A 21,399-nucleotide genomic window follows, 5' to 3' on the forward strand; every position below is an offset into this window, starting at 1 on the left:
GTCATCTGAAATCAGGGGCCCTCTGGTTCTCAACCCCTCCGCCAATCAGTTTCTCCCGATCTACTCTGTCCAGACCCTTCATGATTTTGAACCCCTCTATCAAAATTCATCTCAGCCTTCACATTTCTATGGGGTACAGCCCCATCTTCTCCAATCTACCTACCTAATTGAAGTCTTTCATTCCCACCAATCAAATTGACGATTTCAGGTGATTTATGCAAAGCCATAATGGCTGCAACCTCACCACAAGTTTCAGGTAGCTTATTTATAGCGTATTCCATATTGTACACGATCGTTAGAAGCTGCACATTCTCCAACTTACCGTGAGCTAGCTTCCGGTAACGGTAGGCGGGAGGCAGCCGCACGTTGGAGGGCTCCCGCTCGGGAATAGAATTTTCGGGGTTTTAATGCCTGGTCCCAGGGGCAACGGATACTGAAAAAGTTGTAGGAAGACACAGTGAGGAGAAATGTCCAAGTTTTCAAAAAAACCGGCCGTTAAAAGGGGGCTGATGAAAGTCCGCCGGTGAGTGGAAAAGTCAGCGCGGGAACTGTAAGGAAAGCGGAGGCTGGGGCGTCGGGGGAGGCCGCATTGCTCACGGCAGAAGAAATTACCAAGGTGATGGCCGTGGAACTTGAAAAACAGTTCACAAAGCACATGGAAGCGATGAAGAAGGAGATGGGGGCAGTATTGAAAGTGCTGGTGGAGGAGGCGATTGCCCCAGTGAGGGCGGCGGTACCGAGCGCAGCGGCGGAGGTGCGGGAGCAAGGTGAGACACTGAAGGAAGTGGAAGAGGCATTATCTCAGCACAGTGATCAACTCACCTCGATGGGGAAGGAGCTGTGGAGGGTGATAGAGATCAACAAGGGTCTGCGAGCCAAAATGGAAGACCTGGAAAACAGATCCAGGCCGCATAATCTGATGATCGTGAGTCTGCCCGAAGGGGTGGAAGGCCCGAGGCCGACGGAGTATTTTGCCACGATGTTGGTGGAGCTATTGGGGAGGGGGATGATCCCACTAAATACGAACTGGATCGGGCTCATAGGTTATGGAGGCCTATACCAAAGGCGAGTGAGCTGCCAAGAGTAGTGACTGTTTGTTTCTGTAGGTACAGTGTGAAGGAGAAGGTCCTGTGCTGGGCAAAGCAGAAGCGGCTGGTGGAGTGGGCTGGAGCTGGTATACGAATATACCAGGACTTTACGGTGGAGTTGGCGTGAAGGCGGACGGCCTTCGGCCGGGTGAAGAAGGTACTGTACATCAGCACGGTGCAGTGTGGCATAGTAGACCCAGCTAAGTTGAGGGTGACCTTCAAATCCAAGGACTTTTATTTTGGGACGGTGGAAGCGGCGGAGGGGTTTGCGAAGGCAGAAGGACTGTGGCAGAATTCAGAAATGGGACTGAGAGCTGGTCTTGGACCGATGTAGCCTCATGTAACTTTATTTTTTTCACTGAGTGTTGGTGTATGTACTAAATGAGTCGACATTTGGACAAAGGAAAAGTTGGGACTTTCACTTGGAATGATGGTTCTTTGGGGCCTGTGTGTTTATGCTGGGGTTGTGTGTTAAAGGGAATATCTTTGTTTCTCTGGGACCGGGCAAGGGGGGAAGGAGACTCGGACAGGGGCTTCCACGCTGGCCGGTTTAAGCTGGCCAGTGAACGGGAGTGAGGTGGGGGAGGGTCTGCGGCCATCGGAGCCTGGTAGACCAGGTTCTGGTGAGTCTAGCCGGGGTGAAAAGTTTGGGGAAGGAACCGAGGTTGGGGGCAGGAGTTTACAAGAGGAAGTGGAGGGGAGGAATTTGTGTGTGGTGGGGTGGGGAAGGGGGTCTACAATTCATGGGTGTCATTCACAATACACTTTCGGGGATTGGATGGCTTTGACTATTAGGGGGAGGGTTTGGGTGGGGGGGGGGTGGTGGACTATATATGTTAATGGTGACCATGTGCGATTCCTGATTCCTTTTTCTTTTTTTTTTCTTGGGAGGTTTCTTTTTATTTGATGCTTATATTGTCATGCGGGCCGTTGTTTGGGGGTTGGTGGGAGGATGAGATCGTTGTTGTTCATAAGGCATAAGGGGATTGACATCGTATTCGTTACCATTTCCTGTTTGTTGGTGGGGTGTAAACTTTGAAGAAAATGTGAAAAGGGAGAATAAATATATAAAAAGAAAACTCACCGTGAGCTAGTTCATAAAATAAATTGGGTGGGGGGGGGGATTTTCCGGCCGGGATCATCCACTCCCCCCCCCCCCCCCCCCCCCCCAACGGTGAAGCCCCGCCGTGGGTTTCCCAGCAGAGGTGGGTGGATTCAATGAGAAATCCCATTGACAGCAGCGGGACCAGCAGACCCCGCCATTGGGAACTACGCCTGGGGGGTGACACGAGACGATGAGTAGAAGTGAACAGTGGTTTTAATCAGCTAGAACTGTGCCTGCCTGCGACTGTTCTGTACTGAGTGCCGCCTGCAGGCAGCAGATCTATATACCTCCCCCGAGGGGGCAGAGCAACAGGCGGAGCCCACAAGGGCATCAACATAATACAACACAATGTAATGTAATACAATGGTGAATGGTAGCAGAAATACATTCACCACAATGGGAAATGCCCCTCAGTTATGCAGGGGGTAATGTAGACTAGATTCTGATGAAGATATGTATTACAACCTGCCTGGATCCTATTGGCTGGGGACAATTGGTTACTCAATGTTACTTGGGGAATATGAGCTCCCCCATCGAGAGTGGCATGGGGGGGGGGCAGGGCAATCATTAGCAGCACAGCTATAAAAATAGAGCTGGCCAGTGTGATACCGGCTAGAGAGGGAACCAGAAGTGAACTACTGGCCCTGTGTACATATTCTTGTAAATAAAGTTACTTTCTGCTTGACTCTACAAACTCGTGCTGGACTCTTCCTGCCACTCACAAAAATATGGAAATACAAAAAATCAATCAAATATTTCTAGATAGCTGTGTGGGGTGGTAAGATAGCAACTCATCGTAGTTGAGAAATAGCCATTTAAAATTACCGCAGAACAAAGCCAGCAGCACGGGTTCAATTCCCGTACCGGTTGAGATTATTCATGAAGGCCTTGCCTTTTGATCGTCACCCCTCGCCTGAGGTGTGGTGATCCTCAGGTTAAATCATCACCAGTCGGCCCTCCCTCTCAAAGAGGAAAGCAGCCTCTGGTCATCTGGGACTATGGCAACTTTACCGTACCTTACTTTTTACTAGTATGATGAATATGTGCGGAGTGGTTTGAGAAGCACAGTGTTGGAATTTATATCTTTTCCATGGTTCAAAAGGTAACTGTTGCCAAACCTATGCACTTGGACAGAACTTTGCTCCAGAGGAGGCTTTAGAATATCTTTGGGTTCGCTCTGGTTTTTGAACCTTTGTGATTTGGTGCTGCTTAGGGATTTGCTGTCCCCAATCTGAGGCAGAAGTAACGCAATATAGCATAAAACACAGATAACAGGAGATTTGGAGAATGGGACATGAAGTAAGATGAAAGAAGGAATAAGAGAAAGAAAGATTTCCATTTGTGTGGCACTTTCATGACCAAGGAATGGTTCAAAGTTCTTTACAACCAGTGGGGGAATTTTTAAGGGTAAACACTGCTTCACTGTAAGAAACATCAATTTGTCTAATGCAAATTTCCACATACAACGATGTGATAATGACCAGATAATCTGTTTTTGTGATGTCAATTGAAGGATAAATATTGGCCAGGACACCGGGGAGAACTCTAAAAAAAAGCAAAATACTGCAGATGCTGGAAGTCTGAGATAAAAACCGAAAATGCCGGAAACACTCTCCAGGTCTGGCAGTATCTGTGGAGGGAGAAACAGAGTTAACAGGTGTTATTTAGCCACTGCGTCCAGCACGGTTCTGGGTGCACTGGTTAAATATTGGGGAGGACCAAAATCGAGATTTGTGCCATCTAACCGACCCGCTCCTGATGCCGAGGTCCGGATCTCGCCCAAATATGGCGAGCATATCATTAACCCAAATTTGCATTAATTTCAGTCTTATTTGTGAGATTGAAGTCAAATGTAATAGCCTCCCAGGAATTAACCAGCTTCCCAGCGAGAAATCACAGAGGTGTAGTTCAGTGATTCTTTTAAACACATGAGGCTGGTGCAATGGCTGTTGAGGGGAGTGGAGGAGGTGAGTAACCATTTCCATTTCCCGGCATGCTGCTCAAGGGCACTGGGGATGCAGCCCCAGTGCTCGGGAGGGGGAGGGCGGGGGGCCCTCAGGGGGGTTCGGTTTGGCCTGGAGGCTGAAGTGTCCCAGGTCACGGGTAGCCCCTGGGCCAGGCGGAGAGGGTAGGCAGGATGGGGTGGGATGGGATCGAGGTTGAGGGGGCCTTTTGTCTATGAAAAGTTCAAGCCATCTTTAAATACCCATAATAGTGGCAACCACAGCTTCTGCCGGTCTGTCCTACTAAACACTTTTAGTACAGAACCCATGTTCTTGGTTATATGCTGAAGGTCACTTTAACTCCCTTTTACTGTGAGCAACCTCTATCTTCACAGCTGAAGGCTATTGCTCATAGGGAATTGGCCTTGTTAGTTGTGAGAGCACTTCACAGCTCTCAGGTGATGCTGCAGGTTGTATTTGCTGCTTGTAGATGCAAATGCCTGGAGGCTGCTGCTGTTTCCTTTTTATCTGTGGCCTGGAGTAAGGAAAGGAAAGATATAAGGTGACCCAGTGATGGAGAGGGGGAAGAGGTGTGCTTTGTCCCTTCTGGTGTGCTCTGCGTCAGTGTGACTTTCCACTGTTGAAAGTCTACTGCTGGGAGCTGCAGGAGGGGGTGGTATAGGCAGATTGATTTGAATGCAGCTACCTGGAGGCTGTGTGTTTGCTTGCTGCCGTCCCTTTGCTTTTGTCACCTGGAGTAAGGAAAAGGAGGATGTAAGATGACCTAAGCGGGAGAAGGGGAAGGGGAGCTCTTTCTCCCTTCTGGTATTCTCTGTGTGACTTTCTCCTTGTTGAGAAGTCCACTGCTGGAAGCTGCAATGGTGAGTGAGGGAGGCAGATTGATTTGAATGAGCAACTTGTTGGAGGCTTGATGAAATGCTTTTGCAGATTTATGGTGACTCTATTGTGCTGTTGACTGTTCAATGTTTAATGCTTGGTGGCCGTATGTTTGTTTTATGCCAACTACTTTGCTTCTGTGGCCTAGTGTAAGGAAAGGGAGGATGTAAGATGACCTGCTGCCAGTGCTGGAGAAGGGGAAGAGGTGCTCTTTCTCTCTTCTGGCATGCTCTGCATCGGTGTGAATTTACATTGTGACTTTCCACTGTTGAGAGTCTATTGCTGGGAGCTGCATGAGTGGGAGAGAGAGGCGGACCGATTCGACTAAGTAACATGATGGAGTTGAAGAAATGCTTTTGCAGATTGCTGGTGACTTTAGTGTTGATTGTTAATGTTTAATGCCCAGTGGATATGTGCTTGTTTATTGCTTCCCCTTTGCTTCTGTGGCCTGGAGTAGGGAAAGGGAGGATGTAAGATTACCTGCTGCCAGTGCTGGAGAAGGGTGGGGGATCTCGCTCTTCTGGTGTGCTCTGCATCAGTGATTTTCTGGTGTTGGTTACGCGACCCTGAGCGACTTTCCACTGATGAGAGTCTACTGCTGGGAGCTGTGGGAGGGGGAAGAGAGAGACTGGTTGACCCGAATAACCGACTTGATGAAAGTGTTGAAGAAATGCTTTTGCAGATTGCTGGTGATTCTATTGTACTATTGACTGTTTAATATCTGGAGGATGTGTATTTATTTACTGCCACTCCTGGGTTTTGTGGCCTGGAGTAAGGAAAGGGAGGATGTAAGCTACCAGCGCTGGAGACGTGGATGGGAGCTCTTTCTCTCTTCTGGTGTGACTTTCCAGATAGTTATGTGACCCTTGAGTGGCTTTCCACTGTTGAGAATCTACTGCTGGGAGCTGTGGATGGAGGAGAGAGAGGCGGATTGATCCGAATGAGCAACTTGATGAAGTTGTTGAATAAATATTTTTGCAGGTTGCTGGTGACTATTGTACTGTTGACTGTTTATTGTTTGTGAACTGCTGTGTATTTGCATTTGTACCGATATTTTGTAGTGAAAAGGTGCTTGTGGTAATGGCACGATGCCTTTTCCGGTTGGTTAATAGTTTGTGATATATGGACTGTTGGTTTGTTTATATCATTTTATATCTAGTTACTGTTGACCATTTAATAAACAAAGTATTCTCACACAAATTTAATCGCATTTCAATTAAATTTTGAAGCCTGAACACTTTGCCTGACCTCTAGAAGTGTCAGCACCATAGAGCAGTGCTTTTCAAACTTTTTTTCCCCCGGGACCCACTTTTGCCAACGGGCCAACCTTCGGGACCCACACCGGCCGACCTTCGAAATCCACGTCCCATTCGCTTCCCCAGTTTTCCCGGAGTCTAGGCAATGATTGGGACACTGAAGCTTCCTTTCCGCAGCCAAGGAAGGGAAAGAAAAATCATCTAGTGCTCCTGTTCATAATCACTTTCCAGTAGCCCCTGGTGCATTGAACTTACATCAACATTGAGCGAGGACTGGATAATTGAGCTAACGGACCGCCAGAATGCGAAGTACCCGAATTTAAAACAGACGATACTGGAAATAGCAGATCAGGCATCACTTGATGGCTGTGATGGAAAGCCATCAATCTGAAAAGTTTAGCCATTTCTTTTTTCATCACTGTACTTGAAAACGCTGTTCAAAGCTAAAATGAAGGGTAAGAGAAAATAACGGCATATTCTTATTCAGTCATTCTGTCTCTCCTTTCTCAGCCACATGGTGTCTTCCATATTCCAAGTGTTGAAACCGCTGAGAGTTATGTTAGCTGGCTGAGTTGTGTGATTGAATACATCAGCCTTCACAGACACGTGAAATCAGCACAGTGGGCAAGCACTTAATTAAAATAGAGAGAGATGGGAATGACAGTTTTGTGGTCAGTGGTGTGGAGGGATTTTAAACAAATGTGCAGAATCACGAAACAGTCTGAATCCCAATTGCAGATCTTTCTAAACTGTTCCAGTGCTCAATTATCTTTAGCAATTAGAACACAATTTCGGATTGGACCATATAAATTTGCCTCCGAGCCAATGTGCAATTTCGCCTCAATCATTTAATGAGAGTTGGTGACTTGCTCCCTTAATCAATAGACACATAAATCGATTAACCACGATATTTATGAGCTTGCCAATCCTGCGCTTCAATACAGAAGTTGCCTCCCGTGCTTTAACAATTTGGTAGGTTAATCAAATGCCACCTTAAACACCCTTCACTCATCAGTGGCCGGTTTTATCACATTCCGGACAGAAATGCTGAACACAAATTAGGGAAGGATTTTAAGCTATGAAGCACTGTCCTGTTCTCACCTCCAGTGGTTGACACATGTCACTTCCTGAGTTGCGTTCACTCCAGCATGATCATCCTGATAAATGTACGTCCATCAGCTCCTATGTCTCCGAAACCAAGTACAGTGCACTGAAATTACTCATTTAAAACAATTAAAGGAGCAAAATAAACATGAATTTGGTGCAGTGACCTAGAATTCCGAACTGTCAAACGGGCCAACCTTCGGGACCCACACCGGCCGACCTTCGAAATCCTCATTGTAATTGTTTAAGCAGAGGACTGAATTGACATTTTTGGTGGGCTTTTCCTTGCAGGCTTCTGAATGCTGCTGTTGGGAAACTCTGTGCTAGTGGCTGATGGGCATAATGAGCAGCAATTCGATCCTGCCTCCGCGACCCTTATGACACCCGCCCACGGCCCACTCGTGGGTCGCGACACCCCACTTTGAAAACCCCTGCATAGAGACAGCAGCCAATAATCAAATACTCAAGAGTTGGGCTTCAACAATGTGGATATCCTCATGACCAAAGGGTGACTGTGTGGATCAGGGGAGGGCACCTAAGCATGGTCTCCTTAATGTTCCTGGCAGGTGTCTGGGGTCTAGGGCCTCCTGCTGCCCTGGGAGCAGAGTGATGTTCTCCAGGACAACTGGCTGGCTGGATGGTACTCTGAGAGAAGGCGGGACATGCAAGTGTGATTGGGGGATTTGAGGGTCCCAGGGTGGAAACCCAAACTAATTGTTGCTCTCCCTCCTTCTCCAATTCCTTACAGATACCAAAAAGAATGGTGGTGCCGATCCCGCAGAGGGTGTCCTCAGTGTGTTGGTGGTAGCCCAGGCGGCCAGATACCGAAGAAGGCAGCAGCGTCATAGCAGGCTGGATGTGGCACCCCATGTGTAGGGGGCTGCCGCACACCCTGAAAACCCGGCCACCCATCAGGCTGAGGAGGGGGACGCCGGTGACGGCCCAAGTTGTACACGTAGCGTCGGTCTTTTGAGGAGATGATGGACAGCATGTACCACAGGAGGCTTTGTCTCAACAAAGAGATAGTGCGGCAGATGTGCCATTTCCTCGTGGACTTGGCATTCTGTGGAGGAGGGGGACGCCCGCTCCAGGTGGCCGTGAATGTTACTGCAGCCCTTAACTTCTGTGCCACCGTGGGGCAGCACGGTAGCATAGTGGTTAGCACAGTTGCTTCACAGCTCCAGGGTCCCAGGGTCGATTCATGGCTTGGGTCACTGTTTGTGCTGAGTCTGCACGCTCTCCCCGTGTGTGCGTGGGTTTCCTTCCACAGCCCAAAGATGTGCAGGTTTAGGTGGATTGGCCATGATAAATTGCCCTTGTGTCCAAAAGGTTTAGATGGGGTTACTGGGTTACGGGGATGGGGTGGAGACGTGGGCTTAAGTAGGATGCTCTTTCCAAGGGCCGGTGCAGATTCAATGGGCCAAATGTCCTCCTTCAGCACTATAACTTCTATGATTCTATTCTAAGGCTCAAGCAGGGACTTGTGCGGCATTTCACAGGCTACAGCTCACAAGTACATACATAATAATAATCGCTTATTGTCACAAGTAGATTTCAATGAATTTACTGTGAAAAGCCCCTAGTCGCCACATTCCAGCGCCTGTTCGGGGAGGCCGGTACGGGAATTGAACCCACGCTGCTGGCATTGTTCTGCCTTGCAAGCCAGCTATTTAGCCCACTGTGCTAAACTAGCCCCTAAAACCAGCCATGTGATCACGGATGCCCTGTATGCCCACTCAGCTGACTATATCAACTTTGAGTTGGACCAGGTCCACCAAGATGCCTGGGCTGCAGGTTTCTCCACAATCGCCTGGATGCCCCAGGTCCAGGGAATAATTAATGGCAGGCATGTTGCCTTGCGCACACCAAGGCATCAAGAAGTGCCGTTCGATAACAGGAAGAAGTTCCACTCTCAATGTTCAATTCATATACGACCACCACCTCCGGATCACGCACATGTGTGCATGCTTCCCAGGGTAGCTACATCCTGGGAGATTCAGAGATTTCCAGCGTTTTTGAGGACCCCCCCCCCCCCCCCCAAGGATGGCGGCTTCGCTCTTGAGGGAAATGGGGTATTCGTTGAGCTCCTGGCTTATTACGTAAGTGCGGAGGCCAGAAACTGAGACAGAGACCCGATATATCAAGGTCCTTGTGGCCACCCGTGCTGTCATTGAGCAGTGCATTGAATTGCTTAAAATGCGGTTTGATGCCTGGACCGCTCTGGCGGTGCATCTCAGTACACCCCCAGAGGGTCTCCCGCATTGTGGTGGTCTGCTGTGCCCTCCACAACTTGGCACAACAGCGGGGCGACATGCTGGAGGAGGATGACATATGGCCCCATCTGAGGAGGAGGAGGCAGACCAGGAGACGGTGGAAGTCCCACGGGAGGAGTTGGAGGATGGATGAGAGGTAGCGGTGAGAGTCTGGCATACCTGGAGGACCAGGGAGGCCCTGAACCTCACTAGATTCTCATAGAATAAGGCTTTCGCCGTCAGCACCCCCCTCTTTTCCCCCCCCCCCATTTTCCTCCTTCCTCCTTCTCCCCATTCCCCTTCTTCCCCCTTCCTCCTCCTTCCTCACCCCCATTCCTCTCTTTTCTCCCCCCACCTGACTAGCCTGTTCCAACCTCCCAGAGTCTGTAACATAACCCCTAGAACATAGAACATTACAGCGCAGTACAGGCCCTACGGCCCTCGATGTTGCGCCGACCTGTGAAACCACTCTAAAGCCCAGCTACACTATTCCCTTATCGACCATATGTCTATCCAATGACCATTTGAATGCCCTTAGTGTTGGCGAGTCCACTATTGTTGCAGGCAGGGCATTACTACTCTGAGAAAAGAACCTACCTCTGACATCGGTCTTATATCTATCTCCCCTCAATTTAAAGCTAATGTCCCCTCGTGCTAGACATCACCATCCAAGGAAAAAGGCTCTCACTGTCCACCCTATCCAATCCTCTGATCATCTTGTATGCCTCAATTAAGCCACCTCTTAACCTTGTTCTCTCTAACGAAAACAGCCTCAAGTCCCTCAGCCTTTCCTCATAAGATCTTCCCTCCATACCAGGCAACATTCTGGTAAATCTCCTCTGCACCCTTTCCAATGCTTCCACATCCTTCGTATAATGCGGCGACCAGAATTGCACGCAATACTCCAAATGCGGCCGCACTAGAGTTTTGTAAAGCTGCAACATGACCTCATGGCTCCGAAACTCAATCCCTCTACCAATAAAAGCTAACACACTGTACGCCTTCTTAACAACCTTCTCAACCTGGGTGGCAACTTTCAGGGATCTATGTACATGGACACCGAGATCTCTCTGCTCATCCACACTGCCAAGAATCTTACCATTCGCCCAGTACTCTGTCTTCCTGTTATTCCTTCCAAAATGAATCGCCTCACACTTTTCTGCATTAAACTCCATTTGCCACCTCTCAGCCCAGCGCTGCAGCTTATCTATGTCCCTCTGTAACATGTAACATCCTTCCGCACTGTCCACAACTCCACCGACTTTAGTGTCATCTGCAAATTTACTCACCCATCCTTCTACGCCCTCCTCCAGGTCATTTATAAAAATGACAGCAGTGGCCCCAAAACAGATCCTTGTGGTACACCACTAGTAACTGGACTCCAGTCTGAACATTTCCCAACAACCACCACCCTTTGTCTTCTTCCAGCTAGCCAATTTCTGATCCAAACTGCTAAATCACCCTGAACCCATGCCTCCGTATTTTCTGTAGCAGCCTACCGTGGGGAGCCTTATCAAACGCTTTACTGAAATCCATGTACGCCACATCAACTGCTTTACCCTCATCCACCTGTTTGGTCACCTTCTCAAATAACTCAATAAGGTTTGTGAGGCACGACCTACCCTTCACAAAACCGTGTTGACTATCTCAGGATAACCTGTTTAGCATCGGGCTAAATCGCTGGCTTTGAAAGCAGATCTAGGCAGGCCAGCAGCACGGTTCAATTCCTGTACCAGCCTCCCCGAACAGGCGCCGGAATGTGGCGACGAGGGGCTTTTCACAGTAACTTCATTGCAGGGTCTGTTTATCACTGGCTTTGAAAGCAGACCAAGGCAGGCCAGCAGCACGGTTCAATTCCTGTAACAGCCTCCCCGAACAGGCGCTGGAATGTGGCAGCTAGGGGCTTTTCACAGTAACTTAATTTGAAGCCTACTTGTGACAATAAGCGATTTTCATTTCATTTCATTCTAATCAAATTATTCCTTTCCAGATGATTATACATCCTATCTCTTATAAACCTTTCCAAGATTTTGCCCACAACAGAAGTAAGGCTCACTGGTCTATAGTTACCTGGGTTGTCTCTACTCCCCTTCTTGAACAAGGGGACAACATTTGCTATCCTCCAGTCTTCTGGCACTATTCCTGTAGACAAAGATGACTTAAAGATCAAAGCCAAAGGCTCAGCAATCTCCTCCCTAGCTTCCCAGTGAATCCTAGGATAAATCCCATCCGGCCCAGGGGACTTATCTATTTTCACACTTTCCAGAATTGCTAATACCTCCTCATTATGAATCTCAAGCCCTTCTAGTCTAGTAGCCTGAATCTCAGTATTCTCCTCGACAACATTGTCTTTTTCCTGTGTGAATGCTGACGAAAAACAGGTGATGGCCCGTGTTGGCACTGTCAGCGGGTTAATATACAAGGCAGGAGAGTGATGACAACTCATTTTGAGGTTAGTTCTGGTCCTCCTCAGTTTATGCGGAAGTCTGACTCCTGCCTTCCAGCTGACAATGTGCTCTCACCCTTTCTCTGAATGCATCAGGGGTGTTTGATCTTGGACCACTGTGCCCGGGCGATGGGTCAACACAGGATGGGGATCCAGACAGGCCCGCTGTGAAGATTAGCGTGACAGAGGTTTCCCATGTATCAGGTGTTTTAATCATGAACATTTGAAATTTCTATTCCCCCCTAGCTACATACAGTGCCCGTCAATCCCCAATGCTCCCCCAGTGCCCACTCAGCGATCCTCAATATTCTTGGTCTTATGTGGTCTACTGCTAGATCTAAGTGTGTCCCTACGGTGTACATCAGAGGTGGAGGCAGCCTGCTGCACTTCACGCTCTGTGGCCTTTGATGCCATTAGCGTACGTGTTCCGGAGGGCCTGGAGCCGGAGGGCTCTGACCGGCTTACTGGTGTCACTGGCTTCGCAGTGCCACCCTGTTCTGCCCACTGCCCTTGAAATGCAACAGTGCCAGGAGGTGGGTGGGGGGGGTTTCGGAAGATCTGGAGATCTTGGTGACAGGCTCCATGTCGGCCTCCAGTGCTTCATCCTCCCTGACGGTGCCCATAGGTCCCTGGGGGTCTCCGTGGGATGGAGGAGCAGCTGGAGTGAGCTCCAGAGGCCTCTGTGCCATCTGGCTCTGTCAGTCCTGGCACCTCCCTATTTTCTGCACCAGGTGTCGATGCCCTCAGCCATGTTCCTCAGTGTAGCGCACAAAGACTCCGTGAGACGAATAGAGTGAAGTCGATGAGGCTTTATTAAGCGTGTCTGTTCCCCCGCAGCTCGATAGTAGAATGGCCTGCGGGGGAGGACTCCGGCTTCTTATACTCCGCCTTCAGGGCGGAGCTAGAGGTCAACGGCCAACCAGGACCCGGGATCTGTCAGCCAATGACATTAGGGCTTCCAGTCCCACATGACCCCTAATACATACTACCACATTCACCCCTTGTCAAAAATGAACCCGGCGGGGTGATGCTTCGCATGGTGGTAAGGGTTTACAGGGCTGGTCCTGGGAGGAAAACATTCACATGGCAATACAATAGGTACAATTTTGTCCTGTTTCAACTATTTACAGAAGGTATCGGGAGAAAAGCAAAATGTTCTTGTGAAAAGTCCATATATTGATTTAGATCGACGCCACGAGTCGGTCGGGCGGTCTGGTCGTCCGTGTCGATCGCCTCGGCCCCGGTGGTGGTGGTGGTGCTTGTACCGGTGTTGTCGTCTCCGGGAGCCTTACGGTTACAGCTTGGGCTTTATTCTTGGTCGGGCCTGAGGGGAGGGGAACCGATCCTCCTGGGAAGGGGGCGGTCGCGGGGTGCGGCGGTGGCAGGAAGGGGGGGGTTGGGTGAATGGTGTCGGGGGTGTGTGTGTGTTGCCGGCGGGCGCCAGATCCCGCAGGGAGACCGTGTCCTGTCGGCCGTCGGGGTACTCCACGTAAGCGTACTGCGGGTTCGCGTGGAGGAGGTGAACCCTTTCGACCAATGGGTCCGCCTTGTGTGCCCGCACATGCTTTCGGAGCAAGATGGGTCCTGGGGCCGCCAGCCAGGTCGGCAGCGACGTTCCAGAGGAGGACCGCCTAGGGAAGACAAGGAGACGCTCATGAGGCGTTTGATTAGTGCTCGTACATAATAGCGACCGGATGGAGTGGAGAGCGTCTGGGAGGACCTCCTGCCACCGTGAAACTGGGAGGTCCCTGGGCCGTAGGGCCAGTAGGACGGTCTTCCAGACCGTGCCGTTCTCCCTCTCTACTTGCCCGTTCCCCCGGGGGTTGTAGCTGGTCGTCCTGCTTGAGGCTATGCCCTTGCTGAGCAGGAACTGGCGCAGCTCGTCACTCATGAAAGAGGACCCCCTGTCGCTGTGGACGTATGCGGGGCAACCGAACAGCGTGAAGATGGTGTTCAGGGCTTTAATGACTGTGGCCGCGGTCATGTCAGAGCAGGGAATGGCGAATGGGAAGCGGGAGTATTCGTCCACCACATTAAGAAAGTATGTGTTGCGGTCGGTGGAGGGGAGGGGCCCTTTGAAATCGAGACTAAGGCGTTCAAAGGGGCGGGAAGCCTTAATCAGGTGCGCACCATCCGGCCTGAAAAAATGCGGTTTGCATTCCGCGCAGATGTGGCAGTCCCTTGTGACTGTACGGACCTCCTCTAAAGAGTATGGGAGATTGCGGGACTTGATAAAGTGGAAAAACCGAGTGACCCCCGGGTGGCAGAGGTCCTCGTGGAGGGTTTGGAGGCGGTTAATTTGTGCGTTGGCACATGTGCCGCGGGATAGGGCATCGGACGGCTCGTTCAGCTTTCTGGGACGATACAAAATCTCGTAGTTGAAGGTGGAGAGCTCGATCCTCCACCTTAAGATCTTGTCGTTTTTGATTTTGCCCCGCAGTGCATTATCGAACATGAAGGCTACCGACCGTTGGTCGGTGAGGAGAGTGAATCTCCTGCCGGCCAGGTAATGCCTCCAATGTCGCACAGCTTCCACTATGGCTTGGGCTTCCTTTTCCACTGAGGAGTGGCGGATTTCTGAAGCGTGGAGGGTTCGAGAGAAAAAGGCCACGGGTCTGCCCGCTTGGTTAAGGGTGGCCGCTAGAGCTACGTCGGAGGCATCGCTCTCGACCTGGAAGGGGAGGGACTCGTCGATGGCGCGCATCGTGGCCTTTGCGATATCCGCTTTGATGCGGCTGAAGGCCTGGCAAGCCTCTGTCGACAGAGGGAAGGTTGTGGTCTGTATTAGGGGGCGGGCCTTGTCTGCGTACTGGGGGACCCACTGGGCGTAGTATGAAAAAAAACCCAGGCAGCGTTTCAGGGCTTTTGAGCAGTGCGGGAGGGGAAATTCCATGATGGCGCGCATACGGTCGGGGCCTATTATCCCATTGCGCACTACGTAGCCCAAAATGGCTAGCCGGTTGGTGCTAAAAACGCACTTGTCCTCGTTGTACGTGAGGTTCAAGGCTTTGGCGGTCTGGAGGAATTTTTGGAGGTTGGCGTCGCGGTCCTGCTGGTCGTGGCCGCAGATGGTTACATTGTCGAGATACGGGAACGTGGCCCGCAACCCATGTTGATCAACCATTCGGTCCATCTCCCGTTGGAAGACCGAGACCCCGTTTGTGACGCCAAATGGGACCCTTAGGAAATGGTATAATCGCCCATCTGCCTCGAAGGCTGTGTAATTGCGGTCACTTGGGCGGATGGGGAGCTGATGGTAGGTGGACTTGAGGTCCACGGTGGAGAAGACTTTATATTGGGCAATCCGATTGACCATGTCGGATATGCGGGGGAGAGGGTACGCGTCTAGTTGTGTGTACCTGTTGATGGTCTGGCTATAGTCTATGACCATCCTTTGTTTCTCTCCTGTCTTCACTACTACCACCTGTGCTCTCCAGGGACTATTGCTGGCCTGGATTATGCCTTCCTTTAGTAGCCGCTGGACTTCGGACCGAATGAAGGTCCGGTCCTGGGCGCTGTACCGTCTGCTCCTAGTGGCGACGGGTTTGCAATCCGGGGTGAGGTTCGAAAACAAGGACGGGGTTTGCACCTTGAGGGTTGCGAGGCCGCAGATAGTGAGTGGGGGTATTGGGCCGCCGAATTTGAACGTAAGGCTCTGTAGATTGCACTGGAAATCTAATCCCAGTAAAGTGGGGGCGCAGAGTTGGGGAAGGACGTGTAGTTTGTAGTTTTTGAACTCCCTCCCCTGCACCGTGAGGGTAACTATGCAGAAACCTTGGATCTGTATGGAGTGGGATCCTGCAGCTAGGGAAATCTTTTGTGCGCTGGGATAGGTGGTCAAGGAACAGCGTCTTACCGTGTCGGGGTGGATAAAGCTCTCCGTGCTCCCGGAGTCGACTAGGCATGGTGTCTCGTGGCCGTTTATTAGCACCGTTGTCGTCGTCGTCGTCTGGAGTGTCCGGGGCCAAGCTTGATCGAGCGTAATTGAAGCGAGACGTGGTTGTAGTAGTGGAGTGGGGTCCGTTGTTGCCGTCCAAGATGGCGTCGGGATGAACAAAATGGCTGCCTCATACATCGCACATGGCTGGGGGTCACAAGATGGCGGCGGGGGTGGACAAAATGGCCACCCCCACGCGTCGTACAGGTCTGGGGTGGTCCAAGATGGCGGTGCCCTTCCTCCCCTCGTGGTGGCCGGGACCCAAAATGGCGGCGTCTGCGGGTCGCACATGGGGCGCTGGGGGGCTTGGGGAGCGTTAGGACCGCGCGGGGCTCCCTCATCTCTGGGGACAGTGGTGGTCGGGACCCAAGTTGGTAGCGCTGGCGGGTCAGACGTGGGACGCGGGGGGGGGGGGGCGGTTTGGGGGGCGTTAGAGGCGCGCAGAACTCCCTCTTCTCCGGGGAGAGTGGTGGTCGGGACCCAAAGTGGTAGCGCCGGCGGGTCATACATGGGGCGCGGGGGGGGGTTGGGGAGCGTAAGCGGCGTGCAGGTCTCCCTGTTCTCCCGGGACCGCGGTGGTCGGGACCTAGAGCGGCTGCGCCGGCGGGTCATACATGGGGCGTTTAGACCGCGCAAGCCTGTGGGGTGTCCGGGGAGTGGTGGGTTTGTCGCGACGGGTACGTACGGAGCCCAATGGGCTGCCGCGCGGTCGGGGCCGTAGGCGCGGGTATTACGCGTGGCCACGTCTAGGGAGGCTGCTAGGGCCCGGGCCTCAGAGTCCTAGCGACTCTCTTTCTAGAAGTCTTTGGCGGATTTGGGAGGAATTCATACCTGCCACAAAAGCATCTCGCATTAACATGTTCGTGTGTTCATTTGCGTTCACCGAAGGGCAGCTGCAGGCTCGTCCCAAAATCAGCAGCGCGGCGTAGAATTCGTCCATCGATTCTCCGGGACCTTGCCGTCTCGTCGCGAGCTGGTAGCGTAGCGTAGATTTGGTTAACTGGGCGGACATAGAGACTTTTCAGTGCTGCGAACGCCGTCTGGAAATCCTCCGCGTCTTGGATGAGGGAGAAAATCTCCGTGCTCACCCTCGAGTGCAGGACCTGTAGTTTTTGGTCTTCTGTGACCTGGCCGGTGGCCGTTCTGAGGTAGGCCTCGAAACAAGTCTGCCAGTGCTTGAAGGCTGCTGCTGCGTTCACTGCGTGGGGGCTGATCCTCAGGCATTCCGGGATGATCCTGAGCTCCATCGTCCTTTTTAGGCACGCTTAATAAATTGTAGCGCACAAAGACTCCGTGAGACGAATAGAGTGAAGTCGATGAGGCTTTATTAAGCGTGTCTGTTCCCCCGCAGCTCGATAGTAGAATGGCCTGCGGGGGAGGACTCCGGCTTCTTATACTCCGCCTTCAGGGCGGAGCTAGAGGTCAACGGCCAACCAGGACCCGGGATCTGTCAGCCAATGACATTAGGGCTTCCAGTCCCACATGACCCCTAATACATACTACCACACTCAGTGCAGGGCCTCGGCAATGTCCACCTGCACCTGTGACATGTCCCTCATCGACTGGGACAAGATGTTGAGGCCCTCAGCCATGGTCATCACACACTGAGTCATGCCTTGGACATGACCATGCAAGACGCTGACCTCATGCTCCAGGCTTCCACTGCGGTCACCTCCCCAGCAGTGTTGGCCTCGGTGTCACAGATTGTCGGCATCATCGCCTGCATCCGTAGCCTTTGGGCCTCACTGGAATGTTGCTGACATCCCCTCCTGAATGACACGGCCATGTCTGTGAGACCCTTCTCCAGAATCTCTGCATCTGACCGGGACTCAGCTGAGGCCTGGGATCCAGCAGACCTCCAACTGCTGACTTGATTGGATGTTCCTGCCTCCACCAGATGTACATCATCATTAATGGTCTCCAGCTATTGTGTGGTGCTCATCATACTGTGCCCCAGAAGCCTGCCCACTAATGTTGCCCACCAAGGTGTGTGTCTCTGTGGATGGTGGGTGTTAGAGCTGTGATACCTCGGTGGTGGTCTCTTGGGTGGCAGGGGGTGGGACGATCGATTCCAGATGGCCTGGCCCATCAGATGGAAATCCTGTGGTCAGTGAGAGGAATGGATCATCTTGTCTGACATGAACAACTCTCTTAAAACAGGTCATCTGGTTGAATAAGCAGTGGATCCTCAACTCCGTGGCACCTCGCTGTCAGTAACTGCTCTCTCCTCGGTCAACACTGTGATCTCCAGGGTCCGTTCCTCATAGGGGCAAGAACTCGGATCTCTGGTACTCTTCCCCTGTCTCGGCTCTTGCCGCTTAGTATAGGCTATCTTCTCTTGCGGGGACAAAGAGAGTGCTTTGCGCACCGGATGGATTGGGGAGGTCTACAGCAGGTGCCATGTGTGGGCACCACAGCTGAACATGAAGGGGTTGTGCTGGTGGGTACCAGGGGGTGCTGAGGTGTCAACCAGTGATTTGTGTGGGGGGGGGGGGGGGGGTTGGGAATTTGAGGGGTGACAGGTGGAACTGATGCCAGGAGAGAGGTGGTAACTTACCCCTCAGTTTTGTGGACGCCGTTGGTTTTCTTTCAACATTGGATAGTGGGCCTCCTGGTCATGCTACCTGCACTGACGCCCGCTGCCACTGCCTCTCGGGTGGCATTGCTGACCCTGCTGCTGGTCCTTCCAATCCCCTCGGGTCGGGGGAACAGGATGTCCCGTCTATCATCAAAGGAATTGAGAAGTCTGGCCAGATCGCCATTGCCAAAGCGAGGGGCGGGTCTATGCGCTGCCACCCTTGTGTGTTGACTTTGAGTTAGAGGTGAGGGAACGCCTAGAAACCTTGTTAGTGGTGAGTTGCTGAGGCGAATCAGACGGCAAGACAGCCATTAATGGCTAGGAGCTTGTGAGGGCTCATTTCTGGCACTAAATGCCGTTGCATACGGGCTGCGATCTTGCCAACGCAGCCATCAAGATACACCTTGACAATTGTGCCCAAAATGAAAATCTTTGGTTAAATCGTGCCCAATGTTTCAAATCCGTTGTAACTCTTCTGTTTTTCTTCAAAATAGTGCCATGGGATATTTAATTTTTTTACGTCCATCGAAGGAGGCAAATGAGGCCCTGGCTTAACATCTCGGTCTGAATTCTCTGGCATCGGAATTCTCTGTTTTGCCAGCAGCCTGGCGAAATGGAGAATCCCCACGGCGTGCCGCACCCTGATGCGGTGGGACAGAGAAAACTGCCCATGATTCTAAAAACAGTCAGCGGGATTCTCCGCCGGCGGGATCCTCCGCTCCGCCGACAGTGCACCGTCGCCCGCGCGTTTCCCGATAGCATGGCATGGCCCACAATGGGAAACCCCAATTGGCTGGCTGTGGGAACAGAGACTCCCGCTGCCGACAGGGTGCGCCGTGCCGGAAAACGGGGCTGGCGGGATGGAGAATCCTGCCCAGTACCTCCTGTGGTGAACCACTCCCTCAGTACTGCGATGGAGTGTCAGCCTTGATTTTTGTCCTCACAACCTGGGATGGGCCTCGAACCTGGAGACTCAGAGGTTAGAGTGCTACCCACTGAGCTATGGCTGTTGCTCATGGCAGATTTTAAGAGATAAAGATGGATATGAGAAAAATGAACTGGAAGGACATTGGAAATATTCCAGAGCAATGAATGAAGGGCAGAAGGAGACAAACAATTTCAATAGAATTGAATTACAGGGCATGCAATGGACAAGATCTAGTTTCCTGTCCCAGCTGAATTAATCTCTATTGAGTCACTTTATTTGTATGCAAGTGAGTTGGAAATTGTGCACCCTCAGACTTTAGATCAGTGTCAGATTGAATGATTTGTCTAACTTCAAATTGGACTCCATAGAAGATCTGTTGAACAAGGTGTCAACATAATAGAAAATCAAATGTAAGTCGTGTTGATGTTGTGTCATAAATATAACTGCATGTTTAGTACATTCTATATTCACTCTAGCTCAAGCCAAGGTGGAAGAACCTCACATTTGCTTGGATTTTCCCAATTTTGACAGCATGATTACAGTATTGGATTTGTGAAAAAAGAAATCTCAGTGCAAACCAGCTTTTTATTATCCTCGCTTTAATTGTACAGCGGACATGACTGATTGAACCTAAGCTGTTCGGTCCACAACTTGTCATGCAGCAAAGATAACCCTCACATTGCTCGCCTTAAGGAATCTCAGCAAATAAAGAGATATGGGGAAGAGCAAAAGAGTTGGATTAACTGGATAGATCTACTAATGAGCTAGCCCATTACACAATGGGCTGAATGGCCTCCTTATGTGCGATAGCATTTTATGAATTTATGGGCAGGATTTTCCCTGCAGGCTTCTAAACCGTGGCACAAGACTAAAAGGTGAGTGGGAAATCCGCACTTTGTAACTTTCCCTGGAGCAGCCAACTGATGGCCAGAGAGCAGGCGTGCTGTCCAATTGAGGACGGCAGGCAGGCTCTTGGAGTTGGAGGGCCGCTCGCTGTAACTTTTTTTAAAGCAGGAAGAATGGGTTTTGGAGCCAGTTTACCAGAGGGGAGGGATTTTTCAGAGGGAGCCACTCTACAGGGTGGCCTGCAGCTGCTTCAGCAGCCAGGCAGGGAGTGAGGGGCTCTAGGCCTCCTGGATTGCTGACTCCCTTAATCGTCTGCTAGTGGGAGGCCATCTCCAAGCAACTGGACTGGCCCTGCTGCCGCCAGTTACCTGGTGGTCAACTGGGAAATCTTGGTCCACCTCCCTTAATTGGCCATAAGTGGCCAATAACTAGTTTAATTAGCTACCCATCCCATCGCTACAAAAATAGCCCAGGGGCAGGATAGCACTGGGGAACCAGCATGCAGGCTGGTTGGTGTTACCTGCTTCTAATTCCATGAACTTGCATTTATATTGTGTCTTTTAACATAAACGTGTTTCAAACATGGGTGTGAGGAAAAATAAATGCCGAACAACGTAACCAAAATCTCACTCAAAGAGTTCATAAATAAGTTCATAAGATATAGGAGCAGAATTAGGCCATTCGGCCCATCGAGTCTGCTCCGCCATTCTATCATGACTAATATGTTCCTCATCTGCTACCTACAATGTTACAGACCAAGAGCTGGATTGCGAAATCAGCCAGAGCATTTTTTCCATAGAACACATGACCTAGGAGCGGGAGTAGGCAATTTAGCCTCCCGAGCCTAAATACCCTCAATGTGATCATGGCTGATCCCATCCTGGCCTCAACTCCACTGTCCTGCCCGTTCTCCATAACCCTTCAACCCATTACTGCACTCTGGGGTAGCGAATTCCACACAATCACAACCCTTTGGGAGAAGTAGTTTTTCCACAAATCTGTTACAAATTTGCTGTCAC

At 51.1% G+C, this 21,399-nt stretch overlaps 1 protein-coding gene across 3 annotated transcripts in view; it reads left to right on the plus strand.

Moving 5' to 3' along the window:
* The window catches only part of tmem275a (transmembrane protein 275a), a 77,011-nt gene that overhangs the window by 11,320 nt on the left and 44,292 nt on the right, over positions 1-21,399 (plus strand). The window contains exon 2 of one of the 3 annotated variants that reach the window (XM_072510673.1): positions 1,107-1,245. The exons of the other annotated variants lie outside the window; for them this stretch is intronic. The gene's annotated coding sequence lies outside the window, so the exon portion shown is untranslated. The remainder of the gene's footprint in view (positions 1-1,106; positions 1,246-21,399) is intronic. 3 annotated transcript variants of the gene reach the window in all.

This window comes from Scyliorhinus torazame, chromosome 7 (genome assembly GCF_047496885.1).
Source record: "Scyliorhinus torazame isolate Kashiwa2021f chromosome 7, sScyTor2.1, whole genome shotgun sequence".
Lineage (NCBI taxonomy): Eukaryota > Metazoa > Chordata > Chondrichthyes > Carcharhiniformes > Scyliorhinidae > Scyliorhinus > Scyliorhinus torazame.